The sequence below is a fragment of the Heptranchias perlo genome, chromosome 6 (assembly GCF_035084215.1).
Source record: "Heptranchias perlo isolate sHepPer1 chromosome 6, sHepPer1.hap1, whole genome shotgun sequence".
Lineage (NCBI taxonomy): Eukaryota > Metazoa > Chordata > Chondrichthyes > Hexanchiformes > Hexanchidae > Heptranchias > Heptranchias perlo.
In genome coordinates, this window is record NC_090330.1 from 32,709,292 (window position 1) to 32,731,204 (window position 21,913).

At 40.4% G+C, this 21,913-nt stretch overlaps 1 protein-coding gene across 7 annotated transcripts in view; it reads right to left on the reverse strand.

Moving 5' to 3' along the window:
- sgcg (sarcoglycan, gamma) overlaps positions 1 to 18,611 on the reverse strand; it is a 600,494-nt gene extending 581,883 nt beyond the window's left edge. For all 7 annotated transcript variants that reach the window (XM_067986061.1, XM_067986062.1, XM_067986057.1 and 4 more), the window contains exon 1: positions 18,504 to 18,611. The gene's annotated coding sequence lies outside the window, so the exon portion shown is untranslated. The remainder of the gene's footprint in view (positions 1 to 18,503) is intronic.
- Between the last annotated feature and the right edge of the window lie 3,302 nt (positions 18,612 to 21,913).

A 21,913-nucleotide genomic window follows, 5' to 3' on the forward strand; every position in this document is an offset into this window, starting at 1 on the left:
TGGAAAGCCACGATTAAGCCTTGTTATCCAGGCTATAGTATCTCTTGTAATACAGTACATGTGTACCCATTACTGCTACTTCATCACATCTTGGAAAATTATCACATTCAGCTTTATTTTTTTTAAATGTGCTTTTATCTGCCTTTTTATCTGACTGTATAAACAATTCAGTTTCTTCTGGATTATTTATATGGTACTTCCTGGAATAGAATCCATTCGAACTTCAGAACACTATTAACATGTTGTCAGGGCATCCTCCATCAAGCTTAACTGTCAAGTCAAAAACTGAGGAGAGGTTTCAGTCAACCATATCTCAATATTCAAACATGGTGGCTGATTGTTGCGATCTACATAAACATTTTGAGAAGTGCATAATTTCTGAAACACAGAATGGTATTACAACACAGGGAATAACACGAGCTTTTTTAATTGTTTCGGGAAAATTCATTACAATAAAACACTTTTTATGATTTCCACTTTTAACAATTTCTCACCCAAAATTCTTGTGAATTCTCAGGAAGAATAATGGAAATTCCTGCTTTTGTGCACAAATTTTGTTCCTTGTCATTAAAATTTATGGTGCATGTTTCATTGGAGAATAAGTGATGAAAACTGCTGGATTATATATTGCACTAGAAATTAACTACTCAAAAAAATGAGACAGTTTTTATCATATCTTTTTAAATTCTATACCAAGCACTTGTAAGCTTTATCAAATTGAGCTGAGCTTCCGTCCATATATCCACTCCGTCACAAAGACTGCCTACTTCTACCTCTCTAACATCGCCTATCTCTGCCCCTGCCTCAGCCCATCTGCTGTTGAAACCCTCATCCATGCTTTTATTATCTCCAGACTCAACTATTCTAATGTTCCCTTGTCTGGCCTCCCATCTTCCACCCACATAAACGTGAGCTGATTCAAAACTCCGCTGCAAGTATTCTAACCCTCACCATCCCACTCACCCATCACCCCTGTGCGCGCTGACCTACACTGGTTCCCAGTCCACCAACGCCTCGATTTAAAAATTTTCATCCTCATGTTCAAATCAATCTATTACTTCACCCCTCCCTATCTCTGTAACCTCCTCCAGCCCTACGACCCTCCAAGAACTCTGCATTTCTCCAACTCTGGCCTCTTGTGCATCCCCCATTTCCTTTGCCCCACCATTGGCGGCCATGCCTTCAGCTGTCTAGGCCCTAAGCTCTGGAATTCCCTCCCTCTCCACCTTTATCTCTTCCTTTAAGATGCTTCTTCAAACCTACCTCTTTGACGAAGCTTTTAGTCACCGGCCCTAATATCTCCTTCTTTGGCTCGGTGTCAAGCTTTGTCTAATTACGCACCCATGAAGCACCTTGGGACATTTTATTACATTAAAGGTGCTATATAAATGCAAGTTCTTTCTTTAGTTACGTTTATACAGTCAAAAACCTTTTAAAAAAAACCTGCATGAATTGGTAAGTATTTTGTGGCACAATGATGACTGGAATACAAACTTGTATTTTGTTCTGGATGAAAGTTATGAATTTATGCTGCTTCATTTTACTCAAGATTACTCGCAAGTTATGGTTAAATGAAAACTGATATCTGAAATTCAAGCATTCATAGGAGTCCACTTTAGCCTGAGGAGTGTCCCAGCAGATTTTGTGAGCGGTCTCCTGTAATATTTGAAAAGGAGTTGAAAAACTCCATCATAACCTCGGCAAGAAACAACCCACATGGGAACACTAATTGAGAAGGATAACAGCAGATATTGTCAGGATTCAGAAAATTGCCATTGGAGGGGGATGAACATTTATACGGTTGACTATTTATTCATACTGTGAATTAAAACTGCAGTAGTAGGAAACTATTTGAGTTTCCCAGGAAACAAATTGATGAAAGAGGAAGAAAATGATTAGAAAAACCATAAAATACCTTAAAGAAGGGCTCTAAAAGAATTATGATGACATTATTAATTATTTTAGTATCTCCAAGGATCATAAAAGGAATTAATAACCCAACCCAAAGTCTTTTAAGTGGACTCATATGCTGTCCTAAAAAATATGGTACTGTAAAATAGTAGTTTGTGCCATATTTCTCACGACATCAAAATCAGACTTTAAAATGTTTAAAAAGGTTTCTTTATTCTTTGTACTTACTTGAGATGACTCTACTGTGTTACAAATTCTGAAATTTATGTTTTATTTTCATTGTTCCTGTGACTGTGGGAATTATACAGTTGTCAGTCAGTCGTGCTGTTGTGCAGTCAGTATTTAATTTTTAAATAGTAATTTGATGCACATTTGTACATCAGTAGAGTTGTTGAAAATGGCAAACGTTATGCTTGGTTATGAAAATAACACAGTCCAGAGCCATTGTAACTTCCAATGAAGTTACAGTGGCATAGTGGCAAACAGTACAAGGAAATTCAGGGCCATTATGTTCATGTCCTGGAGTGGGGCTCAAACCTGCAACCATCTTCTCCAGATATAAGAATGCTACCATTTAAGCTAAGCCTCAAAGTTACATGCTGATCAAAGAAACATACTGGCCTTTAAATTCAATGGTGCTTAAAATGGTACCTAAGGGTCCAATGTGGCAGGCGGCGTGCATGCTCATTCCTGCCCTCCATATTGGATCAGGCTCCCCGCTCCCAATGGACATCCAGGGAATGCTCTGGAAGTATTAAAAATATTTAAATAAGGGTTCTACACTTGTTGTAAGACTCTTTTGTGAAATTGGGCTGCCCCAGCGCTAGATGGGATAGAATGATAGGTAGATAGACAGACAGATAGATAGATGGATGAAACAATTAATTGAACTCAATGGAAAAGAAAATTGAGCAGGGTGTAAAATGGGCGGCCGATTCGCTATCGCCTGTTTTGCGCTACTGCCGAAGTCGAATTTTACCCGCAATATATATTTAGCCACTGTTGTTCCCTCACCTCCCTCAAAAGTCATAGACATATTCAACAGCAAAGTTTAGTTTCTACATCTAGTTGATCTTATATGGTATTGAGTACAAATCGTTTCTTTTTTGCCCCCATGCAATTCAGTCCCAGAGCCCAGTGTGCATTTGTCACAGATTTACTTACTTCAGCCCCTATGCAAACAGTGCAGGATTGAATTCACATCAGACCAGACTGTGTAGGCGTAGCCTGACTATAGGAAAACCAGAACTACAGCCTATGCCACTACTGCTGCTGTTGTTGGAGGCCATTTCCTCTCCAGTTTTGGCATAGACCAAATCCTATCCCATCCTGTCTCCACTAGTCACAAACTCAAAATAAAAATATATATTAGAATTATTAACACTATAGTACAGACTGTTATCCATTATTAATGAGACCTGTTATTTATTTTGGTACTCATCCCTCCCATAGTGCTCTTACGATCTAACAAATCATCTTCTTAAAATAGATGGCAAACACATGCTTGATGCACGATTATCCCACTGTAAATCTGTTTTGAGTGTGTGAACCTTCACCCAGCTCCTCATCTGCTATGGTTGCTGTGTAGAAGCACGAGAGAACGTGATTAGAGGAACGAGTGGAAACCACTGACAACAATGCTGCTTCCTTAGCTTAAAAAAACAAAAATAAAAATCCAAGTCTAAGCCACAGAGCATTAATTCTCCAGGCCCAGGGTGTACAGACAGACGAGCCTTTCCCTCTGCCCTGCAAACACCATTTCACACTCAACTCCATTTACTTTAATAATTTCCAACCATGACTCTGGTTCTCTGCTTCTGCAGGCTCTGGCTGTAGAGCCATACTGTGCTCATCAGCACCTCCTGGGATTCCATCACCACAATGGAACTAGAGTTACCCAAGATTGAGATTCCACACGATCAACGCAGGCCCAAAGCTGCTCAATCCTGCTATGATCCCTGGCTCCTTTAGCCCTTTTGTCAGCCACCCAAAATCCTGCTGTGGTCACTGCCACTGCTCCTGGTGGTCTACTCCTGGCCCTATCCATTCACCACTGGCTGATGGAGACAAAGGGCGGCTGAGTGCTTTTCTCCTGACAGAAAATATTTTCAGCCGTTAGTGTGTGACTCTCTAATGATTGATAGTGCAAGGATGGAGCCAAAGTGACAGCACTGAAAGCTATAGTTTCAGTTCAAAAAATCCACACATACATATAGCATTTAATAACTATAATAAGTAATCTGACACTCATTAAATATACACTATCCAACAAAAATAGCATTTAATAACTATGAACTTAGGTTGAAATAAGATGGTGTTTAGCACCAACAAATCAGAAAATGTAACCCATTAGAGCTCAGATTTAATGGTCCTATAGTTCTCACAAACCAATTAGTTTGCTACAAAAGGCCACTCGGTCGGTCGGTAGATAGAGGGACAGACAGATGAAACAATTAATGCGTGGCCATAAGAAAACAGAATTGATGTAGGTGATCACTGAGACTTTGGAAAGTCATATATAAGATTTGGTAATTAATCATATTAAGTTAATGGGTTTAGCACCATTATGAGAAGTTTATAGCTCTGACAGATAGGACAAATTTCATTCAATGAGAACCAATTTTGGAATGAAATAATCAAATAAGTATTTTGAAATCCATAATTGTGAAAATAAGAAACTGAAATGTCACTTGCAATGTCTTCTATTTAATAGTATGGTCAGTTTCGAGAATTAAGAAAATTCTAATAATAGAACATCCTTATTGAAATGTATTGATAATTCATTGCAGAGCTTCAGTGTTATCACAGCCTAAATGGGAGCATCACTGGTCAATACTGTGTCCTGTTGAATGTTGGTCATTGAATGATAATGGAAGTGTAAATACTGCAAATTCTCAGGAGTTATCTGAAGGAATTATCTGTATTAGGATGTCTGTGTTATCAAAATATTAAATGCTGTATAATGATCATAGGTTTACTAAAGCAGGGAGAACATATGAACTCAAATCTGATAACCCTAATAAGGTACATCTTAGGTTAATCTGAATCCAGAAAAAAAACATTGGTAGACTTAGGGTACATTTACACACCAGCTTTAGCACTGCAGCAAAGCGGTTTCTGCTTTGTTGCAAAACTAAATTTGGAGTATAAGCATGGAGTCAGAACTGTGACCTGTGGTATTTGGAACTGAAAAGTGAAACCTCAGTTAAACTGCAGAACTGTGACCATAATGTAAACTATGTCTTCAGTACTGCGGGTTCCAAATTTTTCATTCCTATCATGGGCAATCTTGTAGCATCATGATGTCACGATATCACAATGTCACAAGGCTTGAAAAATGATGATTTACTCTCAATTCATTCTGTGTAGTACAGAGTACATGTTACACATATGTGGTTAGGCACAGAGGTTTGTGATCCATAAACACATATTGGGAGTTTGGCCACTGAGATACAGATGCCCCACAGGATTTTCTGTCCACTGATTTCAATAGATGGAAATTCCTGCAAGGCTTGTTGACCTCTGTACTCGAACTTCCAATATGTGCTGCTGGTGCATGAAGTTGTGCGCTAGGGGCATGAATTTGTAAAATTTACCCGTCTAAATGCACTCTAAATCTACTGTGAAATCTGCCAACTAACTGCATAATGATGTACACACCAGGCAATTTACAAAATCCAGAAATAAATCATGTTGCCAGATTTGAAAGTCAAAATCTCCCATGAAGACATGACCTACACACTAGATTTTATGGTATGTGGCATTCCCAATGCCGAGTACAACTGCTCCTTCATTTAGTTACATTCTCTCACTTCTTGCAAGATTCAAATAATGAATGTATTCCTTGGTAAGTGATATCAAAATGCAATTGGGTGGTTGGAATGTGCTGTTACCAATTCAGAAACAATTTTAATAATTTGACATAGGAGGTAATTTTAATCTAACCCACCCGGCGGGAAACTAGCGGGATCGGATATGTCACCTGTTTTACACCCGCCTGATTTTACTTTTCATTGACTTCAATAGAGAGTGAAATCGGGTGAGGTGTAAGACAGGTGACTGATCCGAGCCCGTCAGGTGCCCGTCAGGTGCCTGTCGGGCATGTTAGGTTAAAATTACCCCTACAATCTCTTCTAAATTCATATTCTCAATCCGACAGATCAAATCCGAAAGAATTCTTACTATCATTATGTTTTAGCTGGTGAAATAGCTTTGCAACAAATGAATTTCACAAAATTGATCTTTCAATAGTCTTTCAATTACCTATTATAAGGGTCCCTATCCAAGAACAATGGCAGCAATCAAGCCATACAGACCAATGCCTTCCTGAAGTATGCATGATTCTGCGTTTGTCCCGAGGCATGAAAATTATCCAGACTGTGATATGTATCTATGCAACTTGCAGAAACAGCCAGCGGTAGCTAACTTTGATCGTGTATGTGCCATATCCAGCAAGAAGGAATCCAATAAATAATCATACATTAGCAAAAATGTGTCATTTTGTCACATTCATGTGTGTTCTGTTATTGTTAATTCTGTCAAGCATGGATAGCTTATCTTTCCCCAGAAAAAACTTTTTGCTGCATGGCATGTTTGAATTTTCTTTCAAACCAACAATGTAATCTTGTTTCCTATAAAAGCTGCAAAATGAATGTGGGATTTGATAACTGAAGTAAGACTCAATTCAGATACTCAAGTTAGCACAGCTAATATTGATTGGAAGGTTTCTCCTTGGCCAAATAGCTATTTATGTCATTCTGATATCCAGTTGCCAAAAGCAGATCATTAACGGGTCTTATTTTAAGAGATATGTATCTGAAATCAGATTCCAACAAAAAAAGAGAAATGGCTCTAAACCAAAAGCCATCTCCTAACTGATTTGCTATGGCTTGAATCTCAACACTGCCTTCACCCCAGCGCTGTCTCATTAGTTCTCCTGTGGGTCTCCAGATGGTATATCCTGCTACAGCAGGAAACAATCTTCTAATAAGGGAGGAAATGACACTTGCCTTACTCAACAAGTGAATCCCCCGTCAATTAACCATGATGTCGATCAGAAGCACTGTAAAATATATTTATATTTCACATTTATGCAAATTTTTATGAACTACCAACTTGAGGTTGTAACATATGGATTGGCAAGAGTAAAAGTTTCAAATGCAATTTTTGCACTGATGCAAACAAAGCCCTGAATTTCACAGTAGATCAGGGAATAGAAATCCTGCCTTCTCAGTTGATAAAGCTTAAACAATGGTGATCTGCTCCAACTAACTCTAGGGGTAAAAACTATAAAAGGTTTGTATTTGCCCTAAATCAGTCCTTGGTATTTAAGAAACTATACCAAGCTCCTGCTCCCTGAAGCTCTGCATTCATCTATTTTGTGAACCAAAGAGTGGAGCAGGTGCACTAGAATGACACAAGCCAAAAGGATCTCCTCAGTGCCCATCTGCTCTTTATTTTTGATGTCAGTGAAATCAATCTGAGATTGTTCTGATCAACGACAGGTTGCTTTTTTTCCTCTCCAGAAAGCATATGCCAAGGAATTTTTCATTGGAACTGGGTGGCAAAGTGGATCAATATAGTATTTTTTCACCACTGTGACCAGTTTGTATGCAGCCCAAACTGATGGGATGAAGTTTGATGGCTCCAACCATTCTGAATGCAATTATTTTGGCCTCAACCCTCATGGACACTTGTCAGTCATAGTACATACTCCTAGAGTTGCCTAGAGTGAGACTCAAAGAAACACGCAGAATCAATAACAGAAAAAAACAGCTACCAACATCCTTTGAAGTAAGTTTCAAAGTTAATATTTGCAAAAAAAATATTGTAAATCTATAATATATTAAAATCTTACATCTGTGTGCACTTCCTGTCAATGTTTTACATTATAAATTCCTATGTCCACATTTATAATAGAAACTGCCAATGTAAACTTGTCACGCTGTAATTACACCTTGTTCCCAGTGGAGGCACTTACATAGGCATATTCCATTATAAATGTGGACATAAGGATTTATAATGGAAATATTTCAAAATAAGTACACCCCTAGTCCAATTATCACCCAGCCTCTAACTCCACTTCACCTGAAGGCTAAACCTGGTCTTGTCTCCCTGTGTGCAACGTCACAGGAATAGACTAGTAACTAATAAAAATTGTGTCACTTCTGATTCTCTACCTGGCCCTTCTCAGTTTTTTAAAAGTTAAATGGTTCAGAAACAGGGTCTAGCCACAAGCAACTGAAATGATGACAGGTGTCACACAAATCTGATTTTATGGTTGTTAGAGGCACTGAAAAACTTAAAGAAGTTGTACCAGTGAACCAGTAAGGCGAGTCAGAGATTTCTTACAGCATGGTACATGTTTAAGCAACTTTGGTTCAGCAAGTGTACATCACAATATAAATCAAATGAGATTGTATTGTTGTTGTATAAAACAATGGTCAAACCACATCTGGACTGGTGTGTACAGTTGTGATCACCTAGTCAGAGAAAGGATAGTGATGTGTGAAGAGTCACTGCTGGAATCTCATGATGATTGTTTAGACTGATACAGAATGTCGAGGTACAGCTGTTGTAATTCTTGTTTTCCTGACATGCAATTCTCTCCAAGACTTTAGTGTGGATGGTGGAATGAAGTAGATCATCTTCCTCCAGTAGCCATCACATCTTTAGACTGTACTGAGTTCAGGAGCAAGAGAAGGCTTTTCTGTTATCATCCAAAAACACTCTATCATTGGGTAGATGTAAGCTTTGTAAATTAGTGCAGTTGACAATGGTATCAACTATGGACGCACATTCCTGGGGATTCTCAGTTTTCTACTAGTTTTTCCAGCCATATTTGTCATTTATTTCCGCCACAGTAAATCTGATGTAATTACCAATCAAATTAATTGAATGTTTATAACTGGAGACCCTGCCACTCTTTTAGAGTAAAGGTTAGTGGGTGTCATTAAAGTCAATCTTTCTTGACAGAATTATTGACTTTGCTGCCCTAATAACATTTACATGATAATGGATGACCCAATGAACGGTATAAGGATACTGCACAGGTTGATTTGAAGGACGAGACAAGGTCAGCTACTTCAGTAGCGCTATTAACTCAATATAATACAAGTAGAGTTCATTATTGCTATTCAACATCAGTTTCTGCTGCTGATTGATCCATTGCCCTATTTTTTTGTCATTTTTGCAGCTTTCCAGAATCTGTCTAGGTACAATCAGTGGAACTCTTCATTGCTAGTGACACACTGTAGAGGGTAAGTGACACTGAATCAGTCACTGCACTCCAGAAAGTAATTCATTGCTTCAAGGTGATAAGATGTTATATAAATGTAAAGATTAATAGTTATTATGTATATCACAACATTTCATGAGAATATCCTCAGTCAAGCCTTGCTATCCTGAACCAAGTTTGAGGTGTGTTCAATCACTAAGACCATTTATTGTTACAACAGTGAAAATGAATAAAAATTAAATTAAGTACCAACTAACAACAATATAAAGAAAATAAATCCTCTGTAGGGATGAGGATTAGTAACTTTTTGTGATTAAAAGAAAAATAGAACAGGTGATGTTAGGATTATACCCAGCAAAAGCTAAGAAGTATTTCTGCAGTAAATAACAAATTTTACAGAATTTTTTCTTCCGTAAACAAATTCTGCAAGTGAGGAAATATGCCATGGCTTAGGAGATGTTTCTAACTCTATAACCATAATCATCAAAAAATTGTCAAATAACTGGTGAAAATTTTGGAAGCTTCAAAGGAAATGTCAGTACTTGATTAGTTAACATTTGTAAATGATATAAAAATTAAGTTTTAGTCTGACTTGCCCTATTGAAAAAAAATAATCTAGTTGTCCTTACACAGGCTGACATGATTCTCAGTTCTACCCTTTGCATGTCTCCCTGCTGTACTCCAGTAGATTACTCAGTTCAAAGATTGACAAATTAAAATGCTACATTTTAAAAAGCATAGCACTTTTAAAAACTGTAATTGCTTTTCCCAGAATAGACTCAAATTATAGATAATTTTCAAACAGTTTATAAGATTCCATAGTTTATGCCCACCCTGAACAAAATCTCAAATCAGAACTGCTTCATTCCATAATAATGATAATCCTTAAGATTGGGCAGGCATTCATGAATAACAGGATTCTGTAGGCTATGTATTTTTAAGCAATGATTTAATTAATAATAAATGTGGTATATTTTTCTTGTCACAGAAAACTCATATACTGGGCAGAAAATGTACAATATAAATATTTTTCATCAGTTCAGTCTTTGTGCCTTCTGGCTGCTTTTGACAGATGTAACTTTAAAAAAAACACCTTTGCAAATTTGAGCCGGTTTAGTAGTATGTTTATTTAAGCCTTTCTGGGGCTCGTTGTTAACATTCTCTTCAGGTATAGTTACTATGTCAGAAGCTCTTAGCCACTGGATTTCCCTATTTTAGCAGTTAAAAGTCATATATTTGTATCCAGGAAGAACACTATTACAGTTTTTTTTCAGTCCTGTATGTGACAGTACGACTTCATTTAAATATCTTGGCTGACAGCTTATATGGACCAAGCTATGCTGCAGAAAGCAATCTTGTGTCAAAAACTTTCTTGGCCACAGAAGCTAGAAGGAAAATTAGAGAAATGTCAACATAACACCATCTTTATCTGTACAACAGTGACTTGCACAGACAGGCCCCTGAAGCTGTTTGCCATGGTTCCTAATAACCTTTCACATTGACGAAACAAAGAGATGTGAAGAAATGTTAAGATTACATCAGTTAACAAGCATGTAGCAGGCCAAAAATAAGTCTCCTAGCCCCTGGATTTCAGGCTACTATGATAGTAAGCTAAATGCTTCTTACTGACCCATTTCAACAATGTGTATGCTATATTCAACACTGTAGTCATCTCTCCCTGCCAGAAGTGGAGTATATTACAATTTATTATTTTTAATTTGTTCTTGGGATGTGGGCAACACTGACCAGGCAGTATTTATTTCCTATCCTTAGTTGCCCCGAGGGCATTGAGAGTCAAACACATAACCCAAGCGGAAATCGGGTGAGTGGGGCTGAGGCGAACGCCAAACACCCATGACCTCAGCAGCATGAAGCCCAGGAGATTTCAACTCATGTATATGTAGGCCAGATGAGGTAGGGCTAGTAGATTCCTTTCTCTGAAGGACATTAGTAAACCAGTTGAGTTTTTATAATAATCCAGTAGCTTTTGTGGTCATTTTTCTGGTGCTAACCCACAAATTACTAGATTTATTGAATTCAATTTTACAATTTGCCACAGTGAGATTTGCTCTTACAACTTCTGGGTTACTAGCCCAGTACCATTAACTTAATCCAACCTGAATTCCAGTAACTTCCATATTTACAATTATTGTATTGAACATGCATCACTGTATCATGTCTATATTTGTGACATATACATAGAGGTACACAATGTTGGTAATTTATGCAAAGCATTAAGTTTTGAGACTCCACCCCTGCCCCCAAATCACTGGAAAACAATTACTTAACAGTGAATCCACCATTGTACTGGGAATATGCCTAACTCAGATTCACACCAAATTACTAAATTCACTCATTCACACAGAGAACTAGTTGTTAATGAAAGTGTGATTTTCTTGGCATAAAAGTTAATTAATTTTCCCTACCTGTTACTTGTTCTCTCTGTGACATATACCATCTCAAGCCAAGAGGCCCAGAGGGTAGCCACTCCTAGCTCTTTGTTGATCCTAAACTGTACCCAGCCACTAGGAGGTGCACCAGAGGAGCCTAACATTATTCTTTCTCATATTTTTCTTCTCTCCCTACGTGGCATTCACCTGATGCCATGTATTAAGTTAGAAATTCACTAAGTGAGAACTACAGGTGCCAAGCTGAGTTCTACCATGCTGTAACATAGCACAATTGATTTCTCTTGTATAAAATCCTTTTTATTGGTCTAAACTCACTTTTAAAATTTTTATTTTTAAAAACAAGCACCAAAATGATAATACCCAGTAACATATTCATTTAATTTCATGTTCCACAGAAATATAATTAATTTTCAATATATATAGTCAAACACAGAAAGTGAAAATCTGTAACATATTAATAGCAGTCAAACTGAATTGTTAAATAAAGTTATTCAGGAATCCTAATATTTCTGAAACGTTCAACAAGAATGCACTGTTGTTTCTTTTTATGAATCTGAATTATTCAAAAGTATTAAAGAAAGTTGAATAAGATTTTAAAATTGCATGGATTAGCCTAATTTGTTTATTTTGCATTGGTATGAAAGCATTTTCCACCTCTAATTATCTTAAATGATGTTTTCTTGATGCAAAATATATTTTTTTCCAAATGTCCGAACTCTACTTTAAAAGGGAAAGGATGTTCACATTGTAAAGTGCCTTCCCTTTTCATTCATGTATTTATCGAGGGAAATGCACTGGGCAATTGAACGTTTTATCACTTTAAACTCAATGACAAAGCAGTAACTCTCAAGATAAGCATGCCACAGGTCAGACGAAATGCACAACTCCTTCTTCACATCCTTCATAAGGTGCATTAACTCTAATCTCAAAAGTACATTCTCCACTATTCCAATGTGAAATTTCCATTTGCCACTATCTATCCTTTTGGCTTCTTTGAAGAAGACTGCTGAATCAGTACCAATTAGTGTGAAGTTTGAAACTACTTTCTGTAGATCAATTGGGAACCGGTTTGCAATTTAAAATCTATTTTTATTTGAGCTTCTTAACAGCAAGAAGAGTTTGCTACATAATCCTCAATCTGGATTAGATTTTAACCCAAGAACATCCTGTTACTTTCTCACTTTTTTTAAAACTATTTTTATTCTAGACATTTTTGGCTTCCATGTATCAGGATCCCTAGGTCTGCAGTGCGGAATCCCACAACAAGGTCTACAGGCCCAGACTGAGCTACTTGAACCTCAGTGAGGTGCAGTGTAGGGAGAAATTGTACTTCTCATGGCAGGCCATTGCAGAAATCTGCAGCATGTTCCATCAGGTGCTGCAGCCCACGATCACAAATGAATTGCCTGTGGCAATTAAGGTCATGGTAGGTTTGAATTTCTATGCATTTGGGTCATTTCACACTGTAGCTGGAGATGTATGTCACATCAGTCAGGCTGCAGGGCATCCCTCCATTAAAGCAGACCACAAACATGCTGTTTGCCAGGGCTAATGATTTGATCGTTTTCCCCATGGATCCCGGGAGCTAGCAGGAAAGGGCTGTGGGGTTTGCAGCCATTGCAGCACTCCCACAAATGCAGGCCACCATCGGCTGCATACACGTAGCCATCAGGGCTCTCACCAACAAGCCTGGCACCTTCACGAATGCAAAGGGTTTCATTCCCTTAATGTCCAGCCGGTCTATGATCACCAGCAGCGATTCATGCAGGTGTGTGCCCACTTTCCAGGCAGGTCTCATGATGCCTACATCCTGCAGCAGTCCAGCATTGCCCCTCTCTTTGACAAGGAGCAACACGTCTCACGCTGGCTGCTAGGAGACATGGGATACCCTTAGCTGATAACCCTGCCGTGAAACCCAAGGATGCCGGCACAGATTAGATACAACATGTCTCAACCAGAGCAGTCATCGAGCAGTCCACAACAATTCTACTGCCTTGGCCGGCATGCGGGTTTCCAACAGTACAGCCCTGGGAGAGTGTTGAGGATAGTAATGGTGTGCTGCCTCTGGCATAATTCTTCCCTGCAATAAGGAAAGATAATGTTGGTGACAGATGAAGATGGCCATCCATCACGTGATGAGGAGGGAACTGATGAACCACAGGATGCAGCAACGGCAGGCGTACTGCAACATCAGCCTGCAGCTACCAAATCATTGACCATCGCTTTTCCTAAATTATTTCTTTCCCACACATCCCATCACGCACCCCGTTTCCCACCCAGAACATCATCTTAACCAGTCCATCTACCCTCCAATAAAGAACTTCCATCGCACTAACCATGTACATCCCACTTGGCCTTGCCATGAATACAAATACTACACTCTGTAGACAATAACATCAAATGAAAGCGTTTTATAGTTTAACCGTGTTTACAAATGACAAAAGAAATAATAAGCACCCAGGTACCAACCCATAGTGTCTTCTTTACGTCACTTCAATCTTAATCTGCTACAACTACGAGGTGCTCATCCAGTGGCTTTAACATGGAAAGTGGAAAGCTCCTGATACTCAGACGAGAGCTTCTGAGATGCTCGTGGTTGGAGACCATTAGGAGCTTGAGCATCAGTAGGCCCGACTGCAGGCTGCCAGGGCAGCCTGGCCCAGCTGGCTTTCTGGAACCATGGAGGACATTGGTTGAGGGGATGGCAGGAAGGAAGTGTGCTATCATCATGAGAAAGATCAATTGCCATTGCTCCACTGCCACCTCCATGCTACTGCCACTGATCTATGGGAGAATATATTGTAGGAGATCTATGACATGCTTGAAGCCCCTATGAATGCATTCGGCCAGCCTTTTGAAAGCGATGGCACAATGGAGCCCAGAGCCTGAATCACACCAGTTTGAGCTTCGATCAAAGATGCTAGTGCTGATGCTACAGGCTCCTGGATTGAAGGACCAGCTGCAGCATCCAGAGGTGACCACACACTCCATGATAGACTGCAGAGTGTTGATGCCTTGCACAAGAATGCAGCACAAACTGGAAGCAGACTTCTCTATACTGTCTGACATAGTACAGCAGCTCTTAGTCAGACAGTCCAATGCCTCAAGCAATTGCTGGTGCACATGGAGGATCTTTCTTTTAAGGCTGGGCCTCTGAAGTCAGTATCTCTGACCTTTTCAGCAGAATATATGACCCGAGCTAGCCCTTTGACCAGCCATCTTCAGATCTGTTCTTTCTACTATTCCCAGCTCCTGCCCACTAGTGCTGAGTGATTGACCCTGTGCAGACTGCCTCACTCTCCACCCCACTTGGGATGCTGATCTCTGTTTTGGTGCTTGGGAAAGATGGAGCGAGTGATGGTGCATCTTAGCAACTGTTGTTCCCTCTCCATCTCTTGTATGGCAGCACCCAAGTCATTGGATGGACCTGACAAAAGGGGAGAGGGGCAAGGGTCAGCAAGTAATGGGATCATTACAGTAGCAAATGAGTGGCAGCACTGAAGAAAGAGAAAAGATAAGGGAATAGGCAGATCCTGTGGTCTCCAGTCTTCCCATCCCTGATGCTTCTCCTGCTGCCTCATCCAATTATCTCCAAGACTTCCTCTTCTGATCTTAGTGAGGACTTTACAGAAGATGGCCCTCCCCCAGTTCTGGTCCTCTCCCTTGTGTTATGAACCAGCTTGTTCTGCAGGAAGAGTGGGAGTGAGTTAGTGTGCGATTCTTGTAACGGATTGTGCAGATGTGTGAGGCAGCTTCATATAGTGTGCATGCTGAGAGGCAGAAGCAGCAAGTTGTGAGCAAGATGGTAGGTGGTAATGTGCAAGAAAGTAGCTCCAATGTGAAATGTGAAGGCAGTTAGCAGAAAAATGAAATGCTTTCCAGTTGTTACCAGGTGAAAGCAGAATGCTATTTGTGCCAGTTCTGAGGGCAGCAGCAGGTGAGTGTGTGGTTAAAATTAGGAGAATTGGTGCAGTATCCCCTTCTGATTGAATGTGGAGCGGGGAAGGGGAGTGTTTGGCATCTTGGGGAAGAAAGTGTTGTGGCAAAGTCTCATCCTAAGAAAAAGAGACAGCAAGGCATCATTCTCACCTTTGCTGTTCAGGTTAAGTATTGAACCGCTCCCGTGTCCTGGGGTTGAAGCTTCTCAGCCACCTCAATCCAGGCCTGCTGCAGCAAGGGCCTGACCATGTTGCTGCTTTTTAAGGAGAAAAGAACCTGTTTCCGAGTCAACACCAGGATCTCCATCGCTGCATCACTGAACCTGGGAGCCCTTACAGCAGACATCTATCACAGAAAGTTCCAAAAATAGCACCAAATTTTGTTTTCCAATTTAATGCACATCTTGCTTTAAGAGATACAATCTCACTCCAGGAGTTAAGTGTGCAATCTAGGTTTTTCAGTTCAGTATTGAAAGAGTCCTGCATTGTTGGAGATGCTGTCTTTTGGATGAGATGTTAAACTGAGGAAAAATATCCCATGGCACTATTTGAAGAAGAGCAGTGGAGGTTTCCTAATGTCCTGGTCAATTCATCTCTCAACCAAAACAGATTAATTGCCTATTCATCTTATTGTTGGAACTTTGCTGTGTGCAAATTGGCTGCTGTACATAACAACAGTGACCGCACTTCAAAGGAATTTATTGGCCCTGAAGTGATTTGGGAGGTCCTGAGGCTATGAAAGGCACGATATAAATGACAATTCTTTCTCTACTATGTGCTAAGACTGTGTGAAAATTAACATCAGTCCAAACAGGTTTCCTCATATTTTTACTGGAGAAGACGGAGATTTTTTCGATAATTTTGCACTCGCCAGCAGATGACTCTTCAAGTGAGGCCCCTCACTTGAAGAGTCAATTCCCTCCCGCAAGCAAACTCACAAAGTTCCCCAATGAAATTATTGGAAAAAGTATTCTAACACTACAGACAATTCCATTCCTCTCTCCCTGGTTTGGGGTGGGTCACGCGCACTGTTAAAGGAAGAAAAGTCGCCAATTCTTCCTGAATATTTACATCATAAAGTGTAAAATGTTGCTACCAACTAAATAGAGAAAACATGCAGCATGGCGGAGCACAGACGCCTTGGGACCACTGCCAGTCTCGGGCCAGCTGCCGAAAGGATTAATTGGGAAACCTCTGGATCTGTGGTTGAAACAAGCCGTTTCCCATTCAATTTTCAATGCTGGGAAAGCCTCGCTTAGAAAGCCACTGCCCGCATTAGAACGTGCGACTCCTAGAGGCAAGTTAGTCAATTTGATCTTCCAAGATTCGGTGCTGAAATCTAAAGGCTGCCGGCACAGATCTGATACAGGTTATAACCTTACCGTACTGGCACAGGTATGCTGATTACTTCATGAAATGGCAGGTACGGTTGACATAAACCATCTTTCAGTATTGTTATGAACCGGTACTATGTTACATGGCTTAGTTGTATTAAATTGAAGAAAAGTTTGGTTTAAAAACAATCTAAAATTGTGATGAACAAAAATCCTTTAAAAGCGCCTGAAGACAACGCCATTACCTCCTTTGCATTCAAACAAATCATAAGAATGACATTCAATCAAGGGTTGCACATGTCACTTACTGCAATTGTCATCTAACATATGGTTAAGAAGGAAGCTGGCGCTTTATCGCAGGCTCGCGTACCTGGGACTGTCGTGGATCCCACCAGCAAAGGCATTTCTCTATCTGAACAACAACCACGCAGTACCTTTTATATCTTTAACCCGAAGTTATGTTAAACGAAGCAAAACAAAAACGTGAAGCTAGCTGGTATTTTTAAAATTATTAATTTATTGAGAGAAGCCAATATAACGTTAAGGAATGCCAGAAGGCAAGTGGTATTGCCACTAAATGCACATTTTGTCTGTTTTACGAAATGTCACAAGATTGCGTATATTAAATGTATTTTATTGTGAACCAGAATTGGATCCCGGAATATCTACATAATTTGTAAGCACATTTCCCAATTATATTTCACAATATTTCACAACGTATTGCCTTGTTTCAATCCCACATTAACTGTTAATCGTCATACTAATGGCACGAATAACAGATTGCTCCTTAACTTTGTTGTCTGTTGGGAATCGCAACGTCTGAACACATCAAACGGCAAACTAAACAAATATCAGTAGTTACTTAACACAGCTGGTAAGCAAACCCCTGGGCGATGTGAGATTTGATTTTCTGTATACAGTACTCCCTCGGGTGCAGCGATTCTGCTTTGCATTCTGTCCCCCTTTTTTTTCTGCATTCTGAGCAGGTTCCGCGTAGTGTTCCACTGAGAATGGATTAGACCCCAAATACTGTTTGGCGTTATAAATGAACACAGATATCAAAACGACATTACAGCCTCCATATGAATAACGTTTCCTTCAGCACCAGCTATTTGCAACCAGCCGCCGAGTCTTTTTCGGCTTGAAAACTTGCAACAGCAAAAAAAGTGCAGGCGACACACTGCAATTACTTTTTCTTAACAGATGTATGTATGTATTACCCAACAAATGTGAAGTACATCTTACCTCTTAAAAAACTAATGATAGCTATAAATCATGGTCAAATCGAGTTTTTTTCAAGTTACGGTTCCCATTTTCCTGGGGTTCGGGTAAGGTTATGTTGACATTTTTAACAAACTATAAACCTACAAGGGAATTGCTTTGGCATTGCATCACGGCCCTTGCCTATTAAAAGTTATTTAAATATCATTGGAGTTATTTATCTATTGATGGTCCTGTTTCTAATTCAGCGACAGTACACACTAAGATCATTTCTTTGATCTTACATGTTTCTACCTGCAACGAGCAGATAGGCTGTTAGAATACTTATGAGGTTTTTGATAGTTTGAAAACATGGTGGGAAACAAATGTAGTTGTCTATTACTTAGGAAACATCATCAATAATAATTCTAATTAATAATAACGCAGCATAACAAATACTGTAAAACCTTACCTGAACCCTCTAGTAACCTGCGTGAATCGAGTCCCTTAGCTGTTACGGGATAAGCCAGCAGTAACAGGGTGCTCCGCAACAGTGTTATACAGTAACAAATTCTGACAAGTTCATTTTCATCATCACACCACGCCTTTTTACATGGTAACACCCGGCCTACCTAGCGGCAGATACGCTCATTTCTGTCGAACCGTGCCAAGATTTATACTCCGCAATATTCATGCATCCTTCTCAAATTGCATCTGCCAATCAGTTCTTAAAAGATTTTTTAAAATATAATTCTTCTGCACGTGGTATCACAAATTTAAAATAAAAACAATAAAACTGTAGTTTTTTTTTTGTGTGTGTTTAAATCCTGGGAAATCCACTGTATTACATGGAGCGGCTACAAGCTCTCATTCATTTTCTCTAGGGCGAAACATTGAATCACATTATTGGTACAGCACCATATGATCCAACCAGTAAAATACCTCACTCAGGAGACGGTCCGCGCTCCAGGCTTTGCAAACGCTGCGCGCCAGATGCTGCCCGCGCTGCACTCTGGGCTTCGTAGTTCATTACTCAGTCTCCGGCTGAAGACCCAAGTACACAGAGGCATTCAAACTGTCGTTCCCTGGATGCACCGCCCTCCCACACCATCTCCTGGAGACCACACTGTTTGTTGCCCGAGAGTGGGACCTGGTCTCCAGTCTTTATAGCGGCCTCTGAAGGAAAGCTTGGGAAGGACAAGAACATGCAACCAAAGGAACGACCTCTGAAGTGTCAGGTATTAAAATCACTGTGGCTAACAATATCTAATTTCGGCTTTAAAATTCTACTTTTGAGGTATGTTGCTGTTAAATTTTTAAGTGCTAAAATAGTTTTACAATGTATTTTCACTCTTCTGATCACAGATCTTAGTCCCGAGTTCCCTGTTGACAGTTCTGCAATTGAGTTACCATAACGGTCACTGATAATCTTTTCTTTCAGGAAGGCTTTTAGAACTCACTGAAAGCTTACAGCATCTGGTCGATTTTATCAACGTGTTCTTCCTGCAGGAAATTTTGTCCACCAGCCACGCACTTCAGGAAATACAAGCATGCTGCCCTTTATTTGCCATCCATTAAAACTGTGGATGGCAGTGCTGGAATGGACCTCATTATGGTAGTGTGCCATTCATGTCCTGAGAAAGCATACAGCTGTCAACAACTGGTAGTGGAGGATAGCCTTGATTTCATAGGAGTCTCCAGAGACTTGTTTTCCTGGGTGAATGAGTGTTTGCCTTAAGATGAAGGCATTGTGGCAGCTGCCAGGAAAGCGAGCATACACTTGCATAATGCTGTGCTGCTGATAACAAACAAGATGGACATTGAGAAAGTGGAATTCTTTCCTGTTGGCATAAATGATAGCATTGATTAAGGGAACATGTATGCAAGTTTAAGCTATGATCTTTTAGACCTTGGGGAATCCTTTCACTCTGTAAAATTGCTTTACCCTGTTATGCTGCTGTCAGTTGTATATGGAAAAGTGGATGAACTGACTTTCTGTAGCAAGCAATCAATCTATGGCTTGCTTCATACACCTGTGCACAGTTGATTGACTGATGCTAGTGCTGTGCCCAGTGTCAGCCTGGAATGGTCCAATAACTGCCAGTCCAGAACTCATCAGAATTTTCTTCTCCCACTCATGTGATCGGCCCACAGTGTCCACCGTAATCCCACCAGCCACATGTAAATGAGAATTAAATAAACTCCTAAAATCCAATGTTCGTTTTTCCTACTCTACCACCTGCAGACTGCCTCAAAAAATGCCTATATAAAAGAGATGTTGCTGATTGCTAGGTGGCAGGAGACTGGCAGAAGTAATGTTAATTAAAGGCCAATAGACATGGAGGATTTAATGAATGTGCCAAACCCTTTTGCTGCTTTTGCACCTCTACTACCTGATCTTTCCAGCATTGCTCCTGGGCTTCCTTCCCTTCATTTTTTTGCCTCTGCAGCCCTTTCTCCACAGGAGACTGCACTTTGGGCATCCCACTGTACCTTTGTTATTGGGGGGGGGGGAGCAAAGAGGAAAGTGACCAAAGCCAGCAGGGTGAGCAGGCAATTAGTTCCTTGCTTCAGATAAAATATGAACAAAAGCAACCTTTACGAGACGACACACAAATGTGAGCACAGCTCATTAGGGACACCTTCAGCTAAATCATTGGTTTTCCCATTGCTACATCAGCCCTGCTTTTATGTTTTTCCTTTTGAACACACATCCAATCATTCATACACTGATATTTCTCTCTACTGCTCAGTAACCAATGCTACGAGTTCAGAATTTTTCTGTATCTGTTTTCCCCGGGCTTTCTTCCACAAATCAACACTGGTAACAATTCTTTCATCAACGTAAACAACTGAGTGTTCCTACTTCTTCCTACCACTTTCCATTTCTCCTCAGCGCTCTCTCAGTGATAGGAGCTCCTGAGGTGATGGGCTGGTTCATTCCAGGAAGAACCTCTTTTTGCAGAATGGTCCTTATGTCAGGGAAGCTGAAGCCTATTTTTCATGGTGTTGCAAAGTCTGATGGCTGTGGCTGATTTCTTCCACCTGTATAGGTTTCTGAGGGGGTTGGCAAGAGAGTTCACATGTGACACTGCCCTGAGAGACAGCATCATCCTATTTACCTGCCAGGGAAGTAGTATTGGGTTGCAGATCTCTTTGACCTTTGGCCACTGTAACCAGACCAAATGGCTCCAATCAGATCTTGGAAGCCCTGAGGGACAGTCCTTCCCCCCCCCCCCCACTGCCCCATCCCCATTCCTCCAACCCCACCTCCCCCCCCCCCATCCCCATTCTCCAACACCTCCTCCCCCAACTCTGGTGGCCAAGGAGTCTATGGCAGCAGTCACAGTTTCTATACTGGAAGCTAAGACTGACTTTAAATCCTCTATTACAGGTGGGGGTGGGGGGGGGGGATGCTGCTGCAGATTATTCCAGAGTTGCCACATGATCCATGGTTGCCTACGTGGTTGTACACACATCCATCACGTTGCCAAAGATGGGGTTAGTGGACTCCTTCAACTGAACAACCATCCGCCACACGTTCTGGGACACCACTTTAAATGCCTGCACATCGGTTTGATGCTCTCCAAGTATCCTTCTGTTAAATGCCAGACCCCTGAGATATGGGTCCTAAGGCTTCTCAGCGAAAGGCAGATGCCTCCTCATCTGCCATCCCAAACTCTTCATCACAACTCATGTTTTATGCATCACCGTATTCTATTCCCTCAGTCATACTAACTATAGAACTTCACAAGTCAGCCTGCCAGGGCTGGTGCTTGCAAGAAGGAGATGCAATGACTTGTGGATGAAGTGGGGCTGTGTGGAACCAGCACTGAGGACCCTGGTTTTTCAGGCTGTTTCTCCTCTACATGTTGCTGGGAT